Here is a 13,917-nt window from a genome sequence, read left to right as displayed (position 1 = left end):
ATTATGTTTGTAATCATGCAGAATATGATTCAACTTTCTTTAAACGATACCCTACCTAATCATGCCATAGATTTATAGAAACTACATATTGTATTACAGTTAGGAAACTATTTCCGTTTTTCGCAGTTAGTCACCTTTTTGGGACCGTCGAATAATTGTGATTAACGAACAAAAATACCCCAGTCAATACATATGTATGTGTGTATGTATGTATGTATGTATGACAAGTTAACAAACTCATTTTTGACGTTGGAGAGTAATCATCTCTTCATTTGAGATTATACAATATCAACATAGTTGAATAACTAAGTCTTTTTGTATACAAAAGTCTTGCCATCACGTAGTGAAATAAGGTCACGCGTGATTTTATCATGGCTACGAAGTGAATGCTACTAAATACTTTTTTTAATGCAAATAATTTTGAAATTGCTGGATATTTAAGCCATCCAATTTGCATGCGTGTGTGCATTGACGGTCACATACATACATACATACATACATACATACATACATACATACGTACATTCGGATGTGTATTCATCCATACATACGTGCAACCATACGTACGTACATACATACAAACATAAATAACATTGTATTGCATTGCTACAAGCATAATACCCACATTATATATATATATATATATATATATATATATATATATATATATATATATATATATATATATATATATATATATTATATATATATAGATAGATATATATATATATATACACATAATGTTGTATTATATATGATGCAATACAATGTTATGTACGTATATATAATGCGCAAAAATAGTCTCGTCTTTTCACTAAAAGTAAAATAGGCGCAACATGTTTGATACATGTTTCTTGAATGTTCTCTTTGCGGTTTTTCCTTTTTTTTCCATGTAATAGCAGGAGATTTGATCAATTGATTTTAATCGACGTTTTAATCATATACGTGACGAAGGCGGATAAACATATAGCAGGTGCACGAACTAAATTATTGTCATGCACGTACATTTGACGAATCCTAGAAAAGTACTTTTAAAATGATATAATTAGTTTAGGAAAATAAGATGAAGCAGAGAAGTTTACACTCTTTCATGAGACTGAGGAGTTCATGAAATCGGAGATTGTTAGAGATAAGTTTGCACGTACATGAGAAGTAAATATATACTAGTATCGGCTTAAATAACTGCATATAAAGTGTATATGTGTGTGTGATACACGGTTCGTTTCAAATCCTTGTGAAATCTTACAGTATTTTCTTATAATGCTCATTTGAAGGAGGTACGTTTTGCGCTGATTTGAATTAAACACGCTGCTGTACGCTGGCAATTAATTTTAACGCTTGATACCAAAGTGATAGGCTGAATTTTGACTACCGTTCGCCCTAAATGAGGTTTTAATGATATTTGTGCGAATACTATATAGATATTTCAAAACAGTTTTGTGTTCTGAATAGTTATTTGACTTTACGGTGTTTTAACGCAAACTGCTAAACAAAATGTTGTTGTGGTTGTGGGGTTTAACGCGATTTTTTGGCACACGATATGCTATGCTTGGTGGCCAGTATTAATGGTGGAGGAAGAACCCGGGAAAACCCCGGAAAGAACTACAGACCCAAGAGACGCTACTGGCAAGCTTTTTCACATACCCACATTGGCTGAATCCGAGACTCGAACCCACGCAGACAGAGGTGAGATGGCCGTGATCCGTAACGGAGAGCGCTTTAGACCACTCGGACAGTCGGGGCCCACAGACCGTATGAATGAGACACACATACATGTAGGTACCTACATGTATATGAACATGCATGGATACATACGTATATATGCAGATATCCATCCATCCATATATGTATGCATTATATTACATACCGATCTACATACCTACATAGATAATTCCACAATATATACAGAAAGTGGGTGACAGACAGACGGACAGAGAGAGAGAGAGATACAAAATGTACACCCATAGCACATTGATTGAATTTTGTTTTATAATATACCTATTTGTTCGCTCTAAGACTATAACTTTGTATTAGAGAGTAACGGTTGCAGGTGGCTAAAGACTAATGTAATACATGAAGAACGAATATCAAAAGGTTTCCTTTATCACCATTTTTATTTTAGCGGCAAGATTTACAAATGTCTTTCGGGTACCAATTGTGTTCCCGTCTTTTAAATGAGTGTTTTCATCATCATTATATACTTGTATATAATTCATATAAGAATTAATTACGTCAATAAATAGATAGATAAATAAATAAATAAATATAAATCATAAAAGTTTGACCAATAAGATAAGAAATTAAATGTCTGATTTTTCTTTCCATATTTTCATGACTCTTTTTGAATAGAAGTTATCACATAAGGCTCTGATCAATACCACGTGGTCTCGTGGTCTCAGAATATATATATTCGTGTTATTTAAATATATATTATATTTTTAAAAGCAAGATCGACATAAGAATGTAACTTTACCACGACAAAAAGAATGTGACGTTCAACGCTCACTAATATTTACAAAGTTTGAAAATTGACAGTTTTTTATTGAATCTTGCAAGCAGATTCACAAATGATTTGAACATCATTTTCAAAAATGCGAGAAATGAGTGAATTTATCAATGATTAAATAATTAGATAGTGTTACAGAATTAGGCAAAAATTAACTTGGTTTTGCCTTAGAGCTATTTGACTATTTATCGTTGTACATGCGTACAACGTTATCTAGGGTAAATACGTGTTTTTCCAAGTAAGAGACTGTATTAACCTGTACCTCGCCGGAAATTACTTGCGATGAAAGGGACATAAATAACATGATATGCACGGGTATTTTACCCTGACTTTTGCTCACTCTCCTATGGATTTAAGTAAGATCGATTTCTAAACCGAGACTGGTCGTTTTGGATCACGTCAAGGAGTGTACGCTCTCCCTTGTTCTCCAGCCATAGCGGTAAGTATTAAATTTACATTTCATTTGATGTGCGAAGCTTATTAGGTTTGCAATGTCTTATCGCGTAATAATGCAATCATTACAACGCAGATTTGAATTTTGAATTACAAGTCACTATTAGAGGTTAATGTATTAGCATATATTTGGAGATTTTACAGAAACTATTATTATGACCAATTTGGTTTTATTGTAGCTGATTGTGACTGTTACTGGGGTTGTGACTGTGACTAAGACTAGAGCTGACTAGAGTTCACTAGAGATGTCCAGAGTTATCTGATGCTGTTCAGAGCTGTCTGGAGTTTCCAGAGTATTTAAGACTGCGTGCTGTCGATACGTATGTATGTATGTACGTATGTCTCTGCCACGGACGTAGACGTAGCAAATTCAAAAGGGTGTTGTATGTGGTCTGTACGTGGATACGGATGACTGCACATGTGGTGGATCCATAAAGGGTGCGAGCGGCCAAAATTGTGTGGGCCAACCCAAGGAACCGTGCGTGCGACTTTACTATGGGTCTAGAAGCATACGTTTGGTTCAATTACTGTTCCAATTGCATTTTTATGTTCATAAGATTATTTTGAATCATAGTTGTGTTCATAAGATCATTTTGAATCTTAGTTGTATTCATAAGATTATTTGGAATCTTAGTTGTGTTCATAAGATTATTTGGAATCTTAGTTGTGATCATAAGATTATTTATAATCTTAATCGGAGTTCATATTTGAGATTATGTGAATCTCTGTTGTAGTGTAGAATACTGTTTGAAACGTATCTGCAGTCAATGAGGTTTCTTGGATCTGTACTTCATATTGATTTCATATATTTAGTTTATTTGCATTGTGTGAATTTGGTGTGGAGTGATTTGAGTCAATCGTATGTTGAGAGCGTGAGAGAATCACTGTATTTTTACATCATATATTTTTCTTTATTAATTCATTTCATAAATCTCCATCTTTCTCACACTGTGTTTGTTTTATTCACTTAGTCCAAAAACCCACTCGGTTTCTTTTCTGCGACAGATAGATGGCTCAATGTATGGCTCATTCAATATCTGGGTATCTTTTCTACCTTTCTTGCTGATGGATACAACGTCCGAATACGAATACAGACTTTAAGATTGCAACACGCCTTGTTAATAGTTTATCATAAGATGACCGATACATCACAAATTTTCTTCACAATCAGAAACCTTATAAATGCTATGATATTTAAATAAAGAGATGAAACATAATAATTAAAGATTAATATAAATCATGATATATTATCAATGACTAAATGCTTAAGTACTGGTGCAATTTGCTTCCTTATAATATCCGAGTATCATTTAGCACCATTAGGTCATACGGAAGCGTGACATGCACTTGAAGGTTAGAGGGTGCTAAGTGTTAAATCCGGTCTGCACCACAAAAATATAGAATAAGAGAAATAAGGATGGTCGCACGATTTATAAAGGTGATATTTGCTTATGCTTAGATAGATAGTTATACCTCTATCTCTCTAAACTGCGCACAGGTAAAAACTAGGACAAAACAAAATCTTCAAAATTCGATTTACGATATTCAGACTTAATTTACTATTTTATAAACCAATCATGTCATTAATATGACCTATAATCTTATCATCTAACTTTATTTGTTGACATTCGTTACAAGATTTTGGAAGACTTGTTTATATAGGATAGACTGGAAACAGACATCAAATGAGATATTATATCTGTATTTAAATGTATCATGCCCGTAGATTGTAAATGGGACATGGCATGGTCTTAAAAGGATTCTCGTTCTCTTTCTCCTTCGTCTCGATCTTAATTCGTCTTCTTCTTCAACTTCTCATTTCTCATCGTCACAGTCGTCATCGTCTCGGATCTTCAGTCACTTGTAGCCATTTTGCGTTTCAGGCAGCATCATGCATCTTATCTGGGTTGTAACAAAACATTCATTATATTAAAATATAATACTTTATACAAATAAAAAATGATAAGGGTTTAATTACAATATCAATATAAACTGCCTGATAGCAATAGCACGGAGATCAATTTTCATTGCAAGCCGACACTTTACATTTTCTCTTTCGTGCTATCCACGAGTAATTCTTTTTTTTAAAAAATACTGTCTACAGAAGTTGTGTTGTCCGCGTCACCGTCTAAAATTCATATGTATTGTGTGTGTTTATCTTGAAAGCCATCATAATAGCCGACATATATTTCGTCGACTTATTGTGAACAGTGACTAAAATTTGTGTTTATTATGTACAGTTCTATTTTTTTTTTTTTTTTGTCTATTTGATGATTTGTTTGTAAAACAAACAAAAACAAAGTCGTTAACACATTTAAGGTATCAGAAGATGTTTTTAATGTTATGGTATAAAATGATTTAAGAAAAATTTGAATTGCTAAATATTTCAAGCTATTACATTTCACAAATTGAAACGACCCGGATGTGTGCGCACTATCTACTAGGAAACAGTAACGCTTCCGGTGCTCGCGAGGCTGCATATAAATATCCTCCATGGTAGAGAAAGTATGAAATCAACGCACGTTTCTCCCATGGTGCAACACGCTGGTATGAGGTGTCAGCTCATTTATGCATTTCGAGTGGGAGGGTGATTTTTCAACAAGCCGTTTTAGTAATGGTTCACTGTTGTGTGAATGACGTCACTGTATAGTCAATCTGGAGACATTGCTTTTAATAGTTACTCTTTGTGATAAGGGCTTGACCATTTAGGCCGGGTATCAGAAAATTATGCACTCAATAGTGTGTGTACGTGTGTGTCTATGTTAATTATTAGTTCAAGGAAGCTTGAAAGGAGCATTACATAATATGTATACATGTAAGAGCGCAAAACACTGAACAAACATTACGTGTATTTTCATCGGACTTAATTTTAACCTAACGTGATGATTTTATTTAATGCACATCACTTAGCAAACGTTGCATAATTTACTATTAACGTGTCACGTGGCATAATTATGCATTACAGTGTAATATCTGCTAATGTATGTGTAGTTGTTCTAATATGTAATTGGTGTTACGGTAATTAGAATGGAAAATATATTATTTCATATGAAAAAAATACAACTGCTGTAATATATATCCATTTCTAACAGTTATTACCTTGTATGCTATGTAATTTGTAACAACTATTACTTTATGTGCTATTTTGTAAAACCTATTAATGTGCTATATGCAGTTTCTAAAAAGTATATTTTTATACAGTATAGTTTGTTAAACGTATAATTTTATATGCTATATAAATTCAAAAGTATCGCTTTATATAATGTGCAGTTTATTAAATGCATCCCTTTGTCTCTTTATAGAGTTTCATTAATACGTAATAGGTCATATCTTTTCATTTACAACATAGTTCATTTCACTGAATACTTGTTTATACGGAATAAGTTTTTTTCAAATTAGCATGCATTTTATATCTTGCATTTATCTGCATTAGAAATCATTCAGATTGTTAAATTGAATTGCGGGACATAATTATTACGTCGCTCAGTTGCTATACTCCTATATTACATTTTAGAACTTACTATTCTTTTCACATATGAACGTATATCATTTAACAAAACACGTATCATAACATTTAAATGAATATCATAATACGTATTGTGGTTGTCCAATGAATATATACAGTTGAATCGATACGATTAAAATATTTAACTGAAAATGTTCTTAGTGGTTAAACAATTACGTATCATAATAGTTTAATCAATTATATCACTTAAATCACTTAAATCAATACATATAATAACAGTCAAATCAATATGTATTATACCAGTTAAAACAATACACGAATACGTATTGTGGTAGTTAAGTGACTATTTGGTTCTTTTGAGTAAAACAGTCACAATGTATGGTGCATAAAATGATTGAATTAAACAATCAAATTCATTCCGCTGTTTGGAGTCGGTCACGCATAGTGTATTCCTGTTGTAAGTCTGCAGACGTGTTTTATGTTGTACTTATATATTTTCCGAGAGGAAACACATTTTTATTGTTCATTGCAACTATAAACTGCTTATTATTTGACCTGCAATATTATTCGGGAACTGTTATATAATACTTGAAGGAATTCTGGACAACGCTATATTGACAAAGTCACGATTATCGAAGGACCAGTATTGTTCTCGAGTCTAAAAGTCTTAACCACTTGAGTTTTTTAGACCACCCAGGTCGTCGATAATGCGAAATTGTATTCCGTCTAGTTCTTTTGTCTTGGTTTATCTATTTGTATGTGTCTTAATTACAGATTGCACCCTAATACGTTTAATACACGTGGCTTAGAGGCAAAGGTGTAGGCCTAAACTTCGTTGTGGCTGAGGGTTGAAGTTTAAGCTAGGCTGATTAAAATATCTTTAGATTCATAATAATAAACGGCGTTTGATAACCCATCTCTCATCCGTTTTTGGCCTGTACTATCATGTCAGAATGTGTGACTTGGATTGTGTGCCATTTATGCTTGTTTCTCAATAACACGTTATTTGGTGATCTATGTTTAATGGAGGTGTTTTCATTGACCACACACCTTTCACATCAGTGAGTCTGATTTATATTACACAAAGTACAGTCACTTTGAAAGACAGTTTGATCTAAGCATAACATTGTAGTTTGATCGAAGCATAACAAGTTAGTTTGATCTAAGCATGACAAGGTAGTTTGATCTAAGCAAAAACAAGGTAGTTTGATGTAAGCTAAAACAAGGAAGTTTGATCTAAGCATATCAAGGTAGTTTGATCTAAGCATAACAAGATAGTTTGATCTAAGCATAACAAGGTAGTTTGATTTAAGCATACCAAGGTAGTTTGATCTAAGCATAACAAGGTAGTTTGATCCAAGCATAACAAGGTATTTTGATCTAAGCATAACAAGGTAGTTTGATCTAAGCGTATCAAGGTCAGACGTATTTTTTAAAATTCTCCATAAAGTTAATTGGATCCATGAAGAAATTCTGTATGGCAGTTTACCTTTTATTATACAGTGAAAATGATGGTTCAAGTGCTTTTAGTTTGTTTTTTCTTTCTATTTGTTCACCTATTTATTTTTCTTGCGAGCACAAGAATCTGTGTCAAATATATTTAATATCTGTGTCATCTATTACATTTACAAAATAGTTTTATTATAAATCATTTGGATTGATAACGTTTATATTTTAAATTCTTTAATTCAGTGGCTGGCTATTACTATAGTAAAGAGCATGTGTACTTCCTTTTAGGAATCTTATTCATAAACCTACGCCGGTTGTTCAGGTCAAGGGAACTACTATTTAGGTCAAATACCACACGCTTTAATTCGAATAGAGGTCAGGTAAACATCACATGAAAATAGGAGCGCATTTGGTCTGCAGAGCTGTCAGGAATAGGATACAATTAGTGCTTCCAGTTCCGTACCCAGGAATGTAGTTCTAGTCTATTTTTAGAACATTGTTTACTCTCTCATTTTGGTGGTGATACAAGAGTTTTATTTATGCATGTTTTGGTAGGGATTTAAAGGTAACTGTTTATTCTTGATAATATGAGCTCAGGGTGTTGTTGTCTGTGTGTATTTCGGCGACAGTGCACAGTGAGTAATAAGGCCTTGGTGATGATACGGAAGTGAAATCTGTGTTCTTTTTACATGCTGCTTTGTTGACAGTCCAGCATCTCAAAAAAGAGCAGGTCAACCTTTGACAAGAACTTAACCGTGAAGTCATATTTGAAGGTATTTTAGATTAACATGATTTGCATTGATTGTCACAGTGTAAAGGTGAGTACTGATTAAACAAATATAGAGAAAATATAGTAAAATTTGTTGTGTTCTATGTCCTGTCAGAGCAGTATTGGAGTACAGTTTAAATCGGTATAAGATGTTTATATTAATGATAGACACATGAATTTTGAATATTTTTTGTATCTTGACTTTGTAAATATAAGAATAAATTCAAAGTAGAACATTAAGTTTTATTTTACACATTTTAATGAAATTTTAAAAAAATTAAATTAGAAAAAAATATTTCGCCCCAAAATGCACATATATAATATTTTTTGGAATGATATTAAATGTTATCAGCATGTATATATTCCTACACTATATACAAGCTCAAATGTTGGATATTTGTCACATTTTGTCAGAGAAAATATCTTTGAAGTCAAAATGAGACCTTCATTTAAAATACACGAAGACAAAACTATATTTTGTATTGGCCATTCAGACTATTTATTAGGGGTCCAAGCAGTTAATTTATTTATTTATGATGGGGTCACTTCCTGAGTAACAAATATATGCTTGTATAGCCTTCAGTAATTGTTTATAAACATAGTTATAAGATATTTAGTGAGAGGACAGAGATGAAAACTTTATACTAGAACCTACTCAAGTTCTCTACTAAATCATTTTAAACTGTCTGAGAATGAAATACAGATCAAAGGGATAAAATATGAATTCCCCAGGTATATTTACCCTTGGATGTAAGAAAGCAGCAAAATGATCTAAGTTGAACACAAAATGCATTAAATTGTATTGTTCAGTTTAGTTAAGATATTGATTGGTGTAGTGCGGCCTATGTGAGGTTATGAGAATTATAATGATCCATCTTGCTTTATGCATTATTAATTACTAATATTTGTTAACTGACACTCTAAAGATTACTTAAGAAATATTCAAACAGAATATTTGAGTTAAACGTTTTACAACTGATCTTAACATGGTTACATATCCCACATGAACACATATCCATACATTTTAGAATGTTTTGGATCAAAAGTTTACATTCAGTACATCATATAGGCTGACATTGTACCTATAGTGAATCTGTAAGGCCCATTTCTGGCTGTGTGCACTGACAATATCCCAAAATATTATATTCATCATGAATATACCTATGTATGGTAACATATTTCAATGTATTACTTTGACAGAGTGCGGTATTGAAGCATCAGCTGATATCTGATTCCACTGAATCAATGAGCTTAATAATTGGTAACCAACACTCTTAAAAATACACTATGAATGTTCAAACAGATCATTTGAATTATGTTTTCACATTTGATCTTAACAAGTACATTGTATATGTCCAACATAATAAAATTTCCATCCTTGTTTACAAGTTTTGGGGACCAGAATTTCACATTTAGTTGATGATACAGAATTTATTGATACCTATAGTTGATCTGTGTGACCATATTTGGCTGTATTCACTTGCAATATCCAAAATTGTTATTTCCCTCACTAATAAGATTGCTTATAGTAATATATTCTAATTTAGTACATTGTCACATGACTTTCCTGTATACTGGTATGTACTAATGTTCGCACCAATGATCAGTCCTCACCGCCCCAACATTGCCATAAACTTTCTGATACATAGTCTACCTGATTAGTTATTTAACCTGTAAATGGCTAACTATGCTTCTAGAAACCTCATATATTTTTATCGTTTTAATACATGGTAATTGCTTTACATTTCTCAGTGTAACTCTGTCAAGTTTAATATTTTACCACTTGATTGCAACCTTAATGTTATTTTGAAATCACCATATCTAACACATTTTAACTTTATCTACCTATATCTTACTGTTTTCTAGAATTAAGTGAAACATATTGTATCTTTTCAGGTCTAGCCTGGTAACTGGAACAAAGTGTTAGAGTTGGATTAGCTTGACAGCTCTCCAGTAGTACGGTGGTGATAGCAAGGTTTCACAAATAAGGCCTTGTTGATGATCCGGAAGTGAAATGTATGTTCTGTTTACATGCTGCTCTGTTGACAGTCCAGCCTCTCAAAAAAATGAAGGTCAATTTTTGACAAGAACTTTTACGTGAAGTCATCGTTGAAGGTATTTATGATTAACATATGACTTGTATTGATTGTCATACAGTGGAAACGTCAGTATTTAGAAACTAATGTAGAGAACATATAGTACAATTAATTGTGTTCTATGTCCTTAAACTCATTTACTGAATGACCAACCAATCGACAAAGTGAAACATGTTCATTATCGGAAAAGGGGCAAACTCAGCCTTGTTCCTGGGCGTGAAATTATTTGGTTTGCTCAGACCTTATCCTCCCTCATGTATTAATAGTATAAAGTCATTACTATCTGAAGATTTGAAATATGGTTTTAAACAATCAGAAATAAATACTTATTGTTATTCATGACTCGAATTTCTTTAAAAGAATAACTTTTACACAATGGTGAACGTGTTTATACGTTAATATTATGCGCACTATGTATGTAGCATAACCAAATCGGGATCATGACACAGTGTGTAGCATAACCCATTTAGGACCAAGATACTATGTGTGTAACATTACCAATTAGGCAAATGAAAGTCTGTGATCATTATTGTCTTTTGCATGGGTCCAGACGCTGATAATTGTCCTCAGCAAGACGTTTGTATATTAAAGGAGCGAAAAAGAAATTCTGTTAATTCAAATTATGATTTCATCTGTTTTCTATAATATTAAGCTGATTTTGTGTTTGACATAAAAGTAAAAGAGCTCTTTGAGAGAACATAAACGTTGATAGCGGGGATATTGTGTATAATTACTAATAAACAGAAGATCTGTAACATACATTTATAAGTTAGATGAATTGAAGAAGAGTTATCACGCACTTAAAATGCAGTTATACAGACACCTTCACAGGGAAACCAGTTTGAAGCACTACTGTGTATCTGTCCGATTGAACATAGGTAGCAACAAATGCAACACACAGTGATGTAAAGCAAAAAAATGTCATGCTTCATGTATAAAATTACTCTAGATATAATGACATTGCTCAGTGTGAGAATATTATTAGGACACTTACTTCCATTGTTACTGTTTGCACACGTCCCACAGCAGTAATTATTCATCCATCCTGTATTGGTCTGGCAACCACCACTCCTTGACCACTTCAGACATTTGTCACTGGGATACATTTTAGCACATGTCCCTATAAACGTATTTAAATTTGTACTCAAAGCGTATAATCATTTTACTAACAACGGTTAATATTACCTTTGAACAAAAAATGTAATCATTGTTATTTAACAGTTTATTTGCGAGGACGAGATAAGACCCGTTATACACACTACCTACTAATCTGATATTTTAGAAATAATAACAATAAATAAAACACAGCAAATATTAATGCAAACTTTATCTTGAAAAATGTCATGCTGTTCTTTCTTGCTAAAAAAAAAATCATAAGATCGAATACGTTACTATAGCATCGAGTAACACGATTTGTGGCAAGTCTGAGATCTGATGTCACCATGAATGTGCATTATGATTCATATACTGTGAAATGCATTCAAGCTTTTCACCAACAGGATGACGAATGTTTATAAAGCTAAATTTCTTTAGAACTTCTTTATCTCTCTTTCTCTTGAGAACAGAAGGATCACAGGCCCTGGCACATGCTTTGATCATGAAGGAGGGATTTGCCTCACATTAGCCGTGTTGCGCCCACGCAAAGCATTTCCATCTATCGCCATATGCGCCTCCACCAAATGTACCTATAATGAAGAGCATGCTTCCAAAACTAGGTAAACATGCATTGCAGATTCATTATGATAAAGAATTTAATATGGTAGTATGGGTATATTTTCTCATAGTTGTGTTTCGTGATAATGAACTTTTGTTCCGTAGTTGATTGCGAATATTTTGACAGAGATACTAACTTTCTATTGTGTAAAGTAGTGCCAGCCCATCTTAAACCATTCGAAAGTGCAAAGTAGTGTCAATCCATCTTACATCATTGCAAAGTACAAACTAGCATCTTCCAGTCTTAAACGATTCCGCAGTGCCAATAATTACCAGTGCATATTACAACATTCCACAGTGCAAAATATTATCTCTCCTCCATATAATGTTCCACTGCGCGAAGTAGTACCAGAATTACCAGTGCATATTACATTTCACGGTGCAAAGTTGTACCTGATCTATAGTTTATATTTTCATCGAAGGAAGGGAAATTTTGAAAATATAGTTTCATCTTACCGTATCAATAATACATATACTCTTTAATGGAAACTACGAATTTCGGACTTTGCCCTTCTGACTATTGTATTTTACGGGGGGCATTATTGCCTTTATTTTGTCAGTAAAACAATCGTCGATTTATTTTGAAATAATATTGTATTGTTCCATAATCTTTTAGTGAATCAGATTCTGTTGAGTTTGCATATATATAAATTATGTATTCCATTCTTTAGTTTATGCCAGTTTTTTAGGAGTCATCATGAAGAAATAGTGAGTTATTTATAATAGTTATGTGTTGGATTAGTTGAGTTAAAAATCATTAATTTAAAAAGTCAGTACTTATCGGAGTATGTGAAGTTATTCAAGGATTTCGATATTCAAATACTTATATTGGATTATGTGAAACTTCCAAGGACTTGTGTGATAGTATGTGATCGAGAAGAAATATTGATTTATTTATAATATTTGTTTGTTGGATTAGCGGAGTGAAAAATCTTTAATTTAAAAAATGAGCACCTGTTGGATTACATGAATTTATAGAAGGACTTGAATATTTATATAATTATATTGGACTATGTGAAACTTTCAAGGACTACGGTGATATTTGAGTTTGACTAGAAACAATTGGATTTACCATTGTGGTTTTTCAGTTGTGCTAGCAAGTTAGCTCATAAACGAATAAGAACTTTCATTCGGAATACCTTTGGAATGTTTTCCGATTAGGGGAAATTGATCAGACATTTTTAGTATATTCTAGCAATTCGTTCAGTGTAAAGTTAGTTTTAATTCTTTCACTTTGTGTTATTGTCTATTTTTTAAAATAAATTTATATTTTAGAAAACTGAATCTTTGTTAGGTTTACTTTATCTTTTGTATTAAGTTTAAGCGCCTTGACGTAAGACATGGACAAGAAGGAGATTCCTTTGCATGCTAATGTATGCTACTATCGATACGTATAGGAAACAAAACAGCCATTAGAGGAAAAATTTTTAGTCATATAACTGTAGCTGTAGACAATCTTATGCAC

The sequence above is a fragment of the Sinohyriopsis cumingii genome, chromosome 5 (assembly GCF_028554795.1).
Source record: "Sinohyriopsis cumingii isolate HCF-2022 chromosome 5, ASM2855479v2, whole genome shotgun sequence".
Lineage (NCBI taxonomy): Eukaryota > Metazoa > Mollusca > Bivalvia > Unionida > Unionidae > Sinohyriopsis > Sinohyriopsis cumingii.
The sequence above is the reverse complement of the archived record's forward strand: the minus strand, read 5'-3'. Positions refer to the sequence as shown.